The sequence below is a fragment of the Lotus japonicus genome, chromosome 4 (assembly GCF_012489685.1).
Source record: "Lotus japonicus ecotype B-129 chromosome 4, LjGifu_v1.2".
Taxonomy (NCBI): Eukaryota; Viridiplantae; Streptophyta; class Magnoliopsida; order Fabales; family Fabaceae; genus Lotus; species Lotus japonicus.
Window position 1 is genome coordinate 40562394 of NC_080044.1, and position 16084 is coordinate 40578477.

The window sequence follows — 16084 nt, forward strand, 5'->3', positions numbered from 1 at the left end:
AACTCAGACGATGAAAATGAGGTATTCGCTTCTTTCTCTACCTCTGAACTGAAACATGCATTATCTGATATCATGGATAAGTATAACTCCTTATTGTCTAAGCATGAGAAGCTGAAAAAGGACTTATCTGCTGTTTCCAAGACTCCCTCCGAACATGAGAAAATTATTTCTGATTTGAAAAATGATAATCATGCTTTGATCAATTCTAACTCTGTGCTTAAGAACCAGATTGCTAAGTTAGAAGAAATTGTTGCCTGTGATGCCTCTGATTGTAGAAATGAATCTAAGTATGAAAAATCTTTTCAAAGATTCCTGGCTAAAAGCGTAGACAGAAGCTTAATGGCTTCAATGATCTATGGCGTAAGCAGAAATGGAATATATGACATTGGTCATTCTAAACCTTCTGAAATTGCTAAAAACCCTCTTAAGAAAGGAACTTTCTCTATGTCAAAATATCATGCTCAAATTCCTTTATATTATCCTGTTGAAAGACCCAAAGTTGTCAGAACTTCTGGGCTAACTAACAAGAAAGGACCCAGAAAGTGGGTACCTAGGGATAAGATTATATATGTTGCAGATATCTTCAATAGGTCCATCGAAACTCCAACCATGGAACCTGGACAGTGGATGCAGGCAACACATGACGGGAGAAAGGCATATGTCCCAAGATCCAAAACTTGAACCTGAAGGTGAAGTTGATCTTGGAGGCATCAGTAGAGTAAGATTTGGTCAAGTCAAAGCTAGCTGAAAAAGCTTGCAGAGATGAGCATGACCGTTTCAGAAAGAAACAAAGACTCAGAACTTGTCGAACCAGAAGCAACAACATCAGAAGATGCTACTACAACTTCTGACTTGCGTCATCAGAAGAAGAGTAGGTTCCTAGCTTCTCATTCTGAAGTATCTGAAGATGAAATTTTGTCCAGAACGGAGATGTCACCAGAACCACACTTCTGCTCTCATCAGAAGATATGCTAATCAGAAGCCAAGTATCCCTTGGTATTCCTTCTGAGGGGGAGTATTTCATCTTACGCTCTTACTATTTTTTCCCACCTTCATTCTTTTTGCTTATGACAAAAAGGGGGAGAACTTATAGTATCTTGACAACTCCTATATTATTTAGCTCAGAATCTAGATATTAGTAACGTTGATATTAAGTACTAGATTCAGGGGGAGCTTAGCTCAGAATCAAGCACGAGTCTTGGATTCAGAAGGAGCAAGATAAACTATACACATCAGGATAAGATTTAACTCTGATACCTTATACTCTGAGTGTATTCAGTTTATTTGTTTAGAGTTGTTCATCAAAATACATGGTTTTGTCATCATCAAAAAGGGGGAGATTGTAAGATCAAGATTTGGTCATGTGGTACAACTCTATGTTTTGATGATAACAAGTATTTATTTGTGGATGAACAACTATGATACTCTAATGTTTGTCTTGAGTGTTTTGACAAACAGGTTCTGATTCTGACACCAGAAGATATATTCGCCAGAAGTTCTGAAGATCAGAAAGATCTGAAGATCAGAGGATCAGAAGAACTAAAGATCAGAAGATCAGAAGATCAGAAGATCAGAGGATCTGAAGATCAGAGGATCTGAGAATCTGAGGATCAGAGGATCTGAGGATCTGAGGATCAGAAGATCAGAGGATCAGAAGATCAGAGGATCAGAAGATCAGAGGATCAGAAGATCTGAGGATCAGAAGATCTGAAGACCAGAAGCTCTGAGGGACCAGAGGCTCTGAAGGTCCAGAAGCAGAAGTTACGAAGGTCAGAGGATCCAAGCATCCCTCTGACTCTGATCACCAAGCTTCACAAGTTCCAACACGAAGCATTCCTCTGATCAGAAGTCATTGGTTATAGGCAAATGTCTCTATCAAGAAGTACAAGAGCAGTGTACTATTCTGAAATGCCTACCTACCAAGGTTCAGCCACAGCAGGTTCTGGAAGTTCCAGAAATGCCCTCCAACGGTCATATTCTCTCAACAGAAATATCCTTTGCACCTTGGACTATAAAAGGCTGAAGAAAAGAAGAAAGCAAGAGAGAGAGATCAAGAGCTGCAATACAAGAAAAGATTCAAGCTTCTACTTTCTTCATCTGTTCTTATTTAGTTTACACTCAGCTTATTTAGAAGCAAACCTTTGTAAACACCAACCTCAAACAGTTGTTTGATTTTCCTAAAAGGGACCGGGTAGGTCAGTATCCTTAAGAAGACTAAGAGAGTGAATCTTAGTGGTGATTCCTTTAGGAGATCAAGGTTGATCAGATCCTAGAGAAGACTAAGAGAGTGAATCTTAGTGTGAGCTAAGTCAGTGTATTGTTAGTTACTTGTAGGTTTCAAGTGCAGTTGTAACAATTATCTGATTAGTGGATTGCCTTCATTCTAAGAAGGAAGAAATCACCTTAACGGGTGGACTGGATTAGCTTGAGGGATTTATCAAGTGAACCAGGATAAAATACTTGTGTGCTTTTCTCTTCTCTCTATCTTTATCCGCTGCACCATCTATCGTAGAGAAACCGAAAAGATTTACTTTAAATCTTAAGGGGAAAGTTTTTATATTGAAAACGCTATTCAACCCCCCCTTCTAGTCGTTTTTCAAACCTTCACTCTTCACTTCCGGTTTTCACTCTCGCTCTCTCTGCTTTTCAAAACCGCCTTTTCTCGATTTCTCTCTCGATCTCTCTTCATCTTTCAACCTTCATCTTCTACCTCAAACCTTCAACCACTTCAAAATGGTGAGACAAACCAGAAGATCTACTGCAGATGCACCTCAGTTCCCTCACATGGTAGTTGGTCTAGCAACGGGTCAAAGGGCCTCTGAGAATCCGACACAAGAACAAGTTCAAGCTCAAGAGCAGATCGTTCCAATTGCAGAACGGGGCTGTGCCGTTCACTGCGTATTTGCTCCTGAGGAACTTCAAGTCCTGGCAGAATGGAGATTCGACCTCGACAACCTGGCCGCAAATGGGTATGATCTTCGTCCTGAAGTCCAAGCTCAAGGTTGGGGAAATTACTTCAACCGACTTCGAGGATCGGTGTATGAGAAGCTGGTAAAGGAATTCTGGAAGCACGCCGACTGCGATGATACTCAGGTGGTTTCTCACATTCTTGGAAGAAAGATCATCATCACTGAGAAGTCATTCGTGAACTTGCTGGGAGCAGACACTGCTTATGGGTATCGTTTCCAACTCACGGAATCGAAGCTGAAACCCAGCACCAAGAATACAATCAACGAGGCCCTGTACACCACTTTCAAACCGGGCAAGACGAGTTACAAGGTGATGGACCTTCATCCCAAACTCAGGATCTGGCACAAGATCCTACTCCACTGCATAAACCAGAGACCGAAGGGCAGTTCTCCAGACTACATCAACTTCAACCAGAAGGTGATGCTGTTCTTCATCCAAGATCAGAAGAAGATCTGCCTTCCCTACTTCCTGTTCTCCTACTTGAAAGAATGCATCCGGAAGTCTCGCACCACCGCCTCCATCAAGTCTGCGATCAAATATATCCCTTTTGGGAGGCTGCTCTCAGACTTTCTCATTGAAAGCAACCTGGTGCAAGATCTGGTTAATGCTGGATGTGTAGAGGATCTGAGCACAATTGTCAGTGATGTCTTCACTGCAAACTCTCTGAAGAAGATGGGTTTGGTCCAGAAGAAGATTGCTTCTGCTCGTGAAGACACATCCTCTGAGATCAGAAGCAGACGGATGCCTCTGAATGACTACCCACTGTGGACTCAGGCAGACAATCCTGAAGCCATCCGGTGCTATGTCGAAGACCTAAGGGCTCAAGGCTTCGAAATTGATCTTGATGATTTCTTCAGCAGACTGCCGCCAGCTCCAGAGTTTCCTTCTCCTCCCAAGAAGAAAGCTCAGAGGAAGATGGTTCTGGAAGAATCCTCTGAAGAATCTGATGTCCCTCTGGTCAAGAAGACGAAGAGAAAGCCTGATGATGGTGATGATAGTGATAGTGAGGATGGTCCTCCTAAGAAGAAGCAGAAGAAGGTCAGAATCGTGGTGAAGCCTACTCGGGTGGAACCAGCTGCTGAAGTAGTCAGAAGGACTGAACCTCCTGCCAGAGTGACTAGATCATCAGCACATTCAAGTAAGCCTGCACTTGCTTCTGATGATGATTTGAATTTATTTGATGCACTCCCTATTTCTGCTATGCTCAAACACTCCTCAAATCCCCTCACTCCTATTCCTGAATCCCAGCCAGCCGCACAAACCACCACTCCACCACATTCCCCAAGATCTTCCTTCTTTCAACCTTCCCCTACTGAAGCACCTCTCTGGAATTTGCTTCAGAACCAACCCTCTAGGTCAGAAGATCCAACCTCTCTCATTACCATTCCATACGACCCATTATCTTCTGAACCCATCATCCATGACCAACCCGAGCCAAACCAAACAGAACCACAACCCAGAACGTCTGATCACTCTGTTCCCAGAGCATCAGAACGTCCTGCTGTCAGAACCACGGATACAGACTCTTCAACAGCCTTTACACCTGTATCCTTTCCAACCAATGTTGCTGATTCTTCTCCCTCCAATAACTCTGAATCTATTAGAAAATTCATGGAGGTTAGAAAAGAAAAGGTGTCTACCTTAGAGGAATATTACCTTACTTGTCCAAGCCCTAGGAGATATCCTGGCCCTAGACCTGAACGTCTAGTTGACCCAGATGAACCTATCTTGGCCAATCCCTTACAAGAGGCAGACCCTTTGGCTCAACCAGCTCACCCTGTCCCTGACCAACAAGAGCCCATTCAACCAGACCCTGAACCCGAACAATCAGTGTCTAACCAATCCTCGGTTAGATCACCTCACCCTCTGGTTGAAACTTCAGACCCTCACCGTGGAACCTCTGAACCCAATGCTCCCATGATTAACATTGGTTCTCCACAAGGTGCCTCTGAAGCTCATAGCAGCAATCACCCAGCCTCTCCTGAAACCAACCTCTCTATCATTCCCTATACTCACCTCCAACCCACATCTCTCTCTAAGTGCATCAATATTTTCTATCATGAAGCCTCCTTGAGGCTCCGCAATGTGCACGGTCAGACTGACCTCAGTGAGAATGCTGAAAGTGTGGCTGATGAGTGGAACAATCTGAGCACTTGGCTAGTGGCTCAGTTTCCACTTATGATGCAGCTCCTGCATGCAGAGGGAAGTCAGAGGATTGAGGCTGCCAAGCAAAGGTTTGCTAGAAGGGTGGCTCTTCATGAACTAGAACAGAGAAATAAGCTTCTTGAAGCTATTGAAGAAGCCAAGAGAAAGAAAGAACAAGCAGAAGAAGCTGCACGTCAGGCAGCAGCTCAAGCTGAACAAGCCAGACTAGAGGCAGAGCGACTTGAAGCTGAGGCTGAAGCCCTTAGATGCCAAGCACTTGCACCAGTTGTGTTTACTCCTGCTGCTTCTGCTTCCAATCCAGATCCTCCAGCTGCTCAGAATGTTCCTTCCGGTTCTACTCAGCCAAGCTCATCCAGACTCGACATCATGGAACAGCGTCTTGACACTCATGAATCCATGCTGATTGAGATGAAGCACATGATGATGGAACTTCTGCGACGCACTGACAAACCTTAGTTTTAGAATCTCTTCTTTTTCCTTCTTTTTCGTTACCTTTGTTTTATCTTCTTATTAAACTCTGTTTCTTTTTGTTTATTTATTCTTTTTTGTTCGTTTGTGATTATATATGCATATATATATATATTTGTGTCACATATGTTTGCAAAACTCGTTTTATTCATAATCTTTTTGTGTTTACATCATACATTTCTTCCCTAAGAAGTCTAGAATGGAGGATCTCTCCTCATTCTTCTGCACTCCTGGCGCTGCTCTGACCTATCCTTCTCCAGACGATCCAGTACATGTTGGATGTTGCTGAGCCTGTTCTTCAGCTCATCCCTCTCCAGAATCTCTTCTGAAGTCTTGAGCTTCTCTTCCAAACTCTCTTTCTCTTCCAGCATCTTGAGTTCAAGCCGGCTGAGTTCTTGCACCTCCTCCACGAAGGCAAGAAATTCCTTCAGGTCTCTCTCCAACTCTGGACGCAGGTCCTCTTCCAGCAGTGTCCGTGTTAGCTCCGCGATGGTCGTTGTACCCTCTGGATGCCTAATGTTCAGGAACAAGTCCTCTTCAAAGGCCTTCTTCCTCAGCTCTTCTAGTGCTACGTTGTATGATGCCATTTTTCACTACAAATTGTTCACGGTGTGAAGCTTACCTTTCTCTCCAACGCTTTATATAGGCTTCACTTTCTCTCTGAAAGTTAATGCTCTTATAGTTTCTCGAGGTTAAGTTCTTGGTAACTGACCCTTCTATTTACTCCCTTGACCGGCGGTAAACGTTCTTCTCTTGCATTAACTCCTTTATTTATTTCGCCTACCTCTGACTCTTACATCGTTTTCATTTTCTTTAAACTTAGACCTTCTCTAAGGGGGAGTACCTTGTACTTCAAGCTAAGTTTTTCACACCCCAAGCTTTTTGCTTATGACAAAAAGGGGGAGTAAACCCAGTTTTTGATGTGTAAGATGTGTTAGTGTGATTTATTTTTCTTTTGGAGAATTTAAGAGTTCCACCTTCATGACCATAGATGTGTCACTGGGCAAATACAAGGAATACATTTCACTTCTTCTGAAGTGATTCTAAGTTGACTCTGATACCCAAGACTCTGATACCTTGTCCGTGACTCTGATTACTTATGCGCTCTGATTATTCGTTTTTCATCTATGTCATAAGTTTTTCACTCTGAACTCTTATATCATTTAGCTCAGAATCTAGACTTTACTAACGTTTTCGTCAAGTATTAGATTCAGGGGGAGCTAAGCTCAGAATCAAGCAGTGACTTGAATTCAGTATGAGCAAGATAAACTATTCACATCAGGATAAGTATTATTCTATATCTCTAAACTCTGAGTGAATTCAGTTTAATGTTTAAGAATTGTTCATCAAAAATCTTAGTTTTGTCATCATCAAAAAGGGGGAGATTGTAAGATCAAGTTTTGATCTAGTAGTACAACTCTATGTTTTGATGATTACAAGTTAACCTTTTGATATGAACAATTGTGGTACTCTAACGTGTTTCTCTGAGTGTGCTATTTACAGGCTCTGACCTCAACTCAATCTCACACAAATCAGAAGCACTGTGTATAAAGAGTAACCCAAGCAACGCTTTCGCATTCACCACGTTCAGTATGAACAGTGGAAAAGCTTCAGAAGTTCTGAAGTTATACAAACTCTGATGAGGACTCAGTCACTAAAAGCTCTGAAGATCCAGAAGTTCTGATAACGAAGAAACACTGAAGGTTCAGATGTTCTGATGGTGTAGAAGACTCTGAAGTTGCAGAAGCTGAATAGTGGAAACTCTGAAGTCCAGAAGCAAGAAACTCTGAAGGCCATGTTCTTCCGTCTGAGTTCAGAATCAGAAGATACAATGGTCAGAGGATCTGTGCTTTCCCTCTGACTCTGATCAACCGGCTTCACAAGTTCCAATATGAAGTATTCCTCTGATCAGAAGTCTCCTAGGTTAAAAGGTCAAGTCGCTATCCAAGTACAAAAGCAAGTGTACCTTCCTGACGACCTACCTAACGTTCTCAGCCACAGCAGAAGCTGGATTTTCCAGAACTGCCCTCCAACGGTAGCATTTCCCATGCAACGCTCAACCCTAATCCTTGGAGTATATATAGAGGCTGAAGATTGAAAGAAGCGGCGAGAAGAAGTAATACACACGCGCAAGACATATTCAAAATATTCTAAGCTTTCTTTCATCTGAAATTCATTGAGTTTACAATTAGCTTTTTAGAAGAAAATCTCTTGTAAACAATTCTTTGATAAACAGTTTGTTTAGTTCCTTTAGGAGATCAAGGTTGATCGGATCCTAGAGAAGACTAAGAGAGTGAATCTTAGTGTGAGCTAAGTCAGTGTAATTGTTAGTCACTTGTAGGTTTCAAGTGCAGTTGTAACTCTTACCTGATTAGTGGATTGCCTTCATTCTAAGAAGGAAGAAATCACCTTAACGGGTGGACTGGAGTAGCTTGAGTGATTTATCAAGTGAACCAGGATAAAATCCTTGTGTGCTTTTCTATCTCTTATCTTTAGCACTTAAGTTCTCGAAAGATTTGTCTAAATCTTTAAGGTGGAAGTTTTGTTCTGAAAACGTTATTCAAACCCCCCCTTTCTACCGTTTTTCATACCTTCACACGACACCTACTCTAATCACCCGAGGAAGCGGGTCTCTCAACCCTCCTCCTCCTTCTCACTAGTGTAGTCGTCATCGGTGTCAAAATCCAAAACGACCACCTCTTTGTCCACATCTAGAACCTCTCTGCTCACTGTCCGACTCATTGCCTTAGACACGCCGGTCTCCACATCTACCACGTCGGTGAGGACACCCTCCCCCATCACGTGGGCCAAAGGTTCCACGCAAAACGTTAAGAGAACCACACAAAACGTTAAGAGTCGGGGACCTACACTGCCCCAAAAGAAGAAATGACAAATCAGAGCTACGACACGACACCTACTCTAATCGCCGAGGAAGCGGGTCTCTCAACCCTCCTCCTCCTTCTCACTAGTGTAGTCGTCATCGGTGTCAGAATCCAAAACGACCACCTTTTTGTCCACATCTAGAACCTCTCTCCTCACTGTCTGGCTCATTGCTTTAGACACGCCGGTCTCCACATCTACCACGTCGGTGAGGACACCCTCCCCCATCACGTGGGCCAAAGGTTCCACGCGATAGCCACGGAAGGAAGTAGATGCCCCGAAGCTGGTGGTAGAAACGGTGATAGGCTCCTCCTTTAGCTCAACGAGCCCCGAAGAAGACGTGACGTCCGAAGGATCAACATAGGCAGGAGAAGTCGGTTCAGATGGTGTTCCATCAGCAGCCTCATCCTCTAAAGGATCCTCATCTCCAGACGACAACGGTGGCGGTGCAGGTGGTGGTACACCAGTTCCATATACGCAGTGCACCGTAGGCGTTAGATCAAAGCTCAGCGAGCAGCGTCGCAATACTCCTTTAGTCAAATTCCCATGCTCATATATCATGTCCTCCCAAACCCTCCCCATATACATCGCTTGGTGACTGGCGGGGTCAGTCACCCATGCGACGGGGTCCATCCTTTCCAACATCTCATACCTGGTCCCCCCCGTAGGGTGAACCATCGTAAACCAGTCGGCCATCGACATCTGGCAGTTTGTCGATTGCCCAAACACAAACATACACACAAGGCAAGGTGCAAGGGTCAACTCACAGAATAATGTATATAATACAAATGACAGGTAAAATATACCGGAATAGATACTTAGGTTCAATAGGTCTTATCATAGCATATAAGTATCAAGTATCATATTCTCGAATATCAACAATAATAAACATTTATCACCAACTCATATGATTATCAACTAACATCACGATGTTTATTAACATCAAATCATCAAATCACCAATGTCTTGCAAAAAAAAAAAAATGCTCCGGACAGGCTGGGCACCATCGAGTTAGTCCAAACACTGGCCTAGTGTTTAACCGTTTCTGCTCGGGTGTCGCTTACCACCTAAATGTAGTCATATCAACCTTAACCCGCATGTTAGCCATTTCTGTCTGCTTTATAAGAAACACTCTCGATGTTCTTATGTGAAAACCCGATAATTTCTGGCTTCACCGAGGCCCGACATCCCATCACATTTGACCTCAAATATGTATGCATGATGCAATATGGTTAGCCAAGCAACGTATCGACCTCACCCGACAACGTGTTCTAGCTAATATATTGTCTCTAAAAATACCCTAAGGTAAACGTCGATTCTGCGACAAAAATATATTCCAACAACAAAAGAGTGCAAACACCCTTGATGACTACTCGAGTCATCAGACTCATCCATCGGATGGTCAAAACTCCTCAGTGAGAAAAAGAGTATCAATGTACTTAGAAACTTACTAGTTTCCCCGGCTTATCCTTTAGATAGCCAAACAACCAACTGCTCATCGAGCAAAAGTGCCAAAGCACACAGGGTTTCCCCAAAACTTGGATCACAGACACTCCCCGACATTTCTCTTTTTCCAAAACTTATTTCCAAGCCCTAAGCTTCCTTTAGAAATTATTATCATTATTTCAAAGTGTTCGGATATTGTTTAGTGTAATATGAATTTCTTTTGTAAAATAGTGTCCATTTCTTTTTCTCTCTAACTCTATAAGTTTAAAAGATCCCCTCATCCCCAGTAACTCTCTGCGAAGGTATCGATCCACTAAAAGTGACAAGGACTTGAACCTCTGTTCATCCCGTCAAACATTCTCTCAAAAGTATCGTCACTAGTATGGCCTAACTTCTCGTTTCCCCACACTTTGACGTTCCACAGATATACATATAATTGCACAATATAGTTAGTACAATCCAACAAATCACGTGCACAAGTGTCCACATAGCCTATGATTAACCACTTAGTACGTAAAGCATGTGAATCAATCAATAGCAACCATAACAATACTCAAACAATAACACAAATGTCGGTCGAATCCCCAGAAAACGGAGACATGCGTCTCTATTGATTAACAACGGCCGAAGCCTCAGAAACATTTTCCAGATCAGCTTAATCAATCATAAGCATAAACAAATAACAAGTCGAAGTTATCGACGCCTAAGTCATTATCTAGCTGGGTAAGTTTCCCTCACCTCCGGGTCGTCCAGTTTGAAACGACAGGGTTCCTTCACTCTCTTCTCCAACAGCTCCCAAGGTTTCCACAGTCAAACCTTTTGAGCAAAAATAGCAGAATTCTATCAAAACAATTCAACACTGACCAAACAATAATTACTAACGTCAGAAGAAGCGTTAGAAGCTTCAGAGTACTAGTCTAACACGAGAGGACAAGTTTTCGCGAAAAAGAAATGTTCCTCCCCCCTAAGGGTGCTCTCGGCTGTGGCACTATTTTAGTGTTCCGGCGCTTTTTCTTCGATCAAACTTGATTCCTAGGTTATCGTAGGTCGTATCTAGGGCGAATTAAAGCTCGGAAAAATTATCAGGTCGAAAAATTATCGGGTCAAGGTTTTAAACTCAAAGTTGAAATTTGGAAAAATAAAATTGATGAGGTTGTCGACAACGTCGTTTATAGAAACTAATCCTAAGGGCACTAGGTTAGATTGCAACTTTTTAATCGGAAAGTAAACATATGAGAGAAAAAATGGGTTTTTGGTCGATTTTTCATATCTACGACGATCCAGTGAAAATCAGCAGACATCGGCGGAGTAAATAACACGTATAAATGATAAACAAAAAAACAAATGCACAATAACATCAAAATCGATTGAGCTATGAATCAAAATACAGTGTTATAAAACATAACTCTGTTCTATCACTAGAAAACAGTAAGACATAAACCGTCATCAAAACAAACTGTCATCACCATGACTTAACTCAGTGTTTCTAACACTCCGCAATTGCATAAATTCCAGTCAGCACAGTCCAACAAAATAAACATATGCACAATAACATAAAAAATCCCTCTCAAAACAAATCTTGATCACCATGACATAACTCAGTGTTTCTCACACTCCGCAATTGCATAAACATGCATATATTCCAGTCAACACAGTCCAACAAAATAAACATATGCACAATAACATCAAACTCGATTGAGCGATGAAACATAATACAGTGTTGTAAAACATAACTCTGTCCTATCACTAGAAAACATTAAGACAGAAACCAGTAAACAGACGAAGCCTCAGTAGTCACAATGGCATATGCTTTAATCAGTCACAATGGCATAAGCCTCAATCTTTCATAATAGCATAAGCCTCAATCATTCATCAATCATCAATATAAGTCAAAATCTCAACACCTAAAGCTTTATCCAGTAAATTAAGTTGCCCTCACCTGTTGAGATTCCTACTCCATTCAGCAGTTTCTCAGTTTGTTCCAAGTCATCTCTTCCCAGCTTAGCTCGATCCAAACCTTAAGAAAAGTATCATTGCTTAGTCACTAAGAAAGAAAACAATCTAATAATGCTAACCGAAGTCGGAAAAAGCTTTCTAAGCTTCAAAGTTTGACATATAAGCATGAATGGTAAAGTTTTCCCCAATTGGGTGAGTCTTGGTTTGATTGAAGTTTTGTACAAAAACACTTTTCGACAATATTTTCACAACCTTCATGTTGGATATCATGCTCTACCCAACACTTGTCGGAAAACAACCTAGTTTCATGCATCATCCCTGAGTTTTCGCGAAATGAAGGATTTCCCCCCCCCCCAATCTTATGGAGCTCTCGGCCATAACACTAAAAATGGGGCTTGCCGAACTTTTTCTTCGATCTAATTTAACTCCTAGGCATTCATAGGTGATATCAAGGGTAGAAAAGCACTCGGAAAAAAATACATGACTTAAAACACAAATAAGGGCTTTTTGATCCACTTTAAAAGCTCAAAACTCAAAGTTGATATTTTTCAAAACGGGTTTTGAATAACTATAAACGAGGAATTTATCAACAACTATTCTAAAGGCGCTAAGCAAGGTTAAGGCTTTTTTCATCAAAAAGTAACGGTTGATCAAAATGGGTTTTTGGTCTATAAATTTAGATCTACGACACCACAGCAAGAATCTAAGCGCATGGATCATGAATATGAAACATATAGGAGTTGTAGAAGCTATTTGAAAGAAGAAAAGAACATAAACTGATTTTTTTGTCAAAAAGCTCCAAACTTTGAGCATAGAAAGACATGGAAAAAGACATGAGAAAGAAGAAAAGGATGCAAGGGAAGTGATCCCTACCTCCTAACCTCTCCAATGCAACTGAAATCACAAGAAACAGTCGAAGAACAAACGAACTGCGCAAATCCTCTTGTTGGTACATGTTGTCTTGCATTTTGTCAAAACAACCGATTGTCGAAGCAGATGACGTGGCATCTGATTCTGTGAAGCTAGGGCATCAGTCCTCAACTTGAGTTTCTGTTGTGGGCCCTCTGAAGATTAGTTGAAGATATGTTTTCGTGTTACTTGAGGAGCAAGTAGCTATTCCAGAGGGGTTTTATTTATGGGTTGTTATTTGTTGAAACAATCTTTGTTAAAAGATTGGATTCTATCTTTACTTGTGCAATAAGTAAACAAAATCTATCAAGATTGCGTTTTGAATTGTTGTTGCTGCAATCTGTTACTTCAGCCCATGCTAACCCTAGAGCCCATGCCACCGCTGCTGAAGTCTATAAAAGGATGAAGACCTAAAACTTGAAGATAACCGAAGCTATAGAGAGAGATCAAGTGTTTTAGGATTTGTGATTGTGCTTTGTCCTTTGTTAATTGTGAATCTTCTTTGCTCACTGATTCTATAAAGCAAAGAAGGGTTCTGTGTGTTTGATTATGTTCAAACTCTGATTGTTTATTGTGTTCACCAATCACTGTGGCAGTGATTGAGAGAAAGTGAGAGGGGCTCTCATACTTAGGTTGAGATACTAAGTAGAAATACACTGGGTAGATTAGGAAGTGAACTATGAACTGTTGTGTTCATGAGTGTCTGTAATCCTGAATCTTGAGATAGTGGATTTCCTTTCTTTTTGTGCAAACCCTCCAGACGTAGGTGAAAGTTTTTCACTGAACTGGGTTAACAATTCCTTGTTTTGTTGTTTCTGTTTTCAGTTCTGTTTTACTGTCAAACGATTGTCGCCCCAGCATCGTGCAGGACATTCGTACTACAGGGAACTTGAATTTCAATTGGCATCAGAGCAGGCACCCTGTTCTTGTTGGGTGAGCTCAAGGGAGTTTGATTCAAGTTCTCATAGATAACAAGGAGGGAGGATCAGTCAATAGGCCACCCATTCTGGATGGTACTAACTATGACTACTGGAAGGTTCGCATGACAGCCTTTCTCAAGTCAATTGACAACAAAACTTGGAAAGCTATTGTCAAGGGTTGGAAGCACCCCACTAAGCCTCATGTTGAAGGCACCTCTACCACTGTTGTGGAGAAACCTGAAGAGGAATGGACCAGTGTTGAAGATGAAGCTGCTCTTGGAAACTCAAAGGCTCTAAATGCTATCTTCAATGGAGTTGACAAGAATATGTTTAGACTGATCAATACGTGTATTGTGGCAAAGGATGCTTGGGAAATTCTGAAAACTGCACATGAAGGAACTACTCGAGTAAGGATGTCAAGGCTTCAGATGCTTACTACTCAATTTGAAAATTTGATGATGACTGAAGAAGAGACTATCTCAGAATTCCACATGCGTGTCCGTGACTTGTCTAATGCTTCATTTGCTTTGGGAGAACCTATGTCAGATGAGAAGCTTGTAAGGATGATCTTGAGATCTCTTCCTCAGAAATTTGCTATGAAAGTCACTGCAATTGAGGAGGCTCAAAACATTGAGAACATGAAGGTTGATGAACTTATTGGCTCTTTGCAGACATTTGAGTTGAAACTGAGTGGAAAGTCTGAAAAGAAGAATAAGAGTATTGATTTTGTGTATAACACTGATGAAGGTGATGATGAAGACAGTGAGGGTGAAAACCTTTAAGAGGCTCTGGCTATGCTAGCAAAGAAATTCAACAGAGCATTGAAAAAGATTGACAAAAGAACCAGGCCTAATGTTCAGGACATGAAGTTGGACAACAAACCCAAGTTTTCTATTTCACAGAGGAAGACCAAGGAAGAAGAAAGATCTGGTCAGAATAAAGGAGTGCAGTGTCATGAATGTGAAGGATATGGTCACATCAGGTCTGAATGTGCCACCTAGCTAAAAAAGCAGAAGAAAGGTATGATGGTAACTTGGTCAGATGAAGACACTGAAGATGAGGAGGAGATGTCTGCAAACAAAGTCAATGCTTTCTCTGGAACCATCTATGAGTCTGATACAAGTGATGAGGACATTTCAGATGAGGAACTGGCTGAGACTTACAAGCTGCTACATAACAAGTGGGAAGAAGCATGTAAACTTGTGAGAGAAAAGCAAAGTGAGATAGAACAACTTGTCTCTCAGAATGAAAGGTTGAAAGAGCTCAGTACAAAGCTGAAGGAAGATCTGGAGGAATGGCAAAGTAAGTTTAATAATGCTGATGTTATGGAAAAGGCTAATCTAATGTTAATTAATGCGGGACTTCAAGAGGAAGTGGCAACTCTGACAAGAAAGCTTGAAGCTACTCACAAATCTCTTAGAATGTTGAACAGTGGTTCTGATATGCTTGATGAAATTCTGAAAGAAACTAGAAAGCAAGGAGGGAGTTTGAAGGGAATTGGCTTTGACTACAGGACAGCTAACAAAGAAGATCAAAAAGGATCAAAGAAATTTATTTCTGCTACAAAACAAACTGAATTCAAGAAGCCCAGGAATTATCAGTTGTCAGACCCATTGCCCCGACATGTGCCTCAGCATGTGAACCCTCAGCTTAAGTTTGGAAAAACTGTACCTTGGAAGTGTCACTACTGTGGTAGGAATGGTCATATAAAGCCCTACTACTTTAAGTTATATGGCTATCCTCAGATGCACAATAATATCAAGTCTTCAAAGCCTATTCAGATGAGGAAGCAATGGAAGCCCAAGGGTGAAGTCAGATGTCAGGTAGCCTACACATCTTTAAGAGCATCATCAAAGGAAGATTGGTATTTTGATAGTGGCTGCTCAAATCACATGATAGGGAACAAGAGCTTCTTACAAGACATCAGAAGTCACTCCACCAATTATGTTACTTTTGGAGATGGAGCTAAAGGAAAGATCAAGGGAGTAGGAAAGCTTGTCAGCACAAAATATCCTAATTTGAATAATGTGTTACTTGTCAATGGTTTAACTGCAAATCTGATCAGCATAAGTCAACTTTGTGACCAAGGGTATGATGTGAAGTTCAATAAAATAGAATGTGTTGTGACCACTGATGATGACAAAATTGTGATGAGAGGAGTCAGATCAAAGGACAATTGTTATACGTGGACATCAGAGGAAAAGGCTCATGTTTCTAGATGTTTGATAACCAAGGAAGATGAGGTGAATGTATGGCATCAAAGACTAGGACATCTCAACTACAGGAGCATGCAAAAGGTTATTGCTGATGAAGCAATAAGAGGGTTGCCCAAATTAAGCTTGGGAAAAGGAAAGCTTTGTGGAGAATGT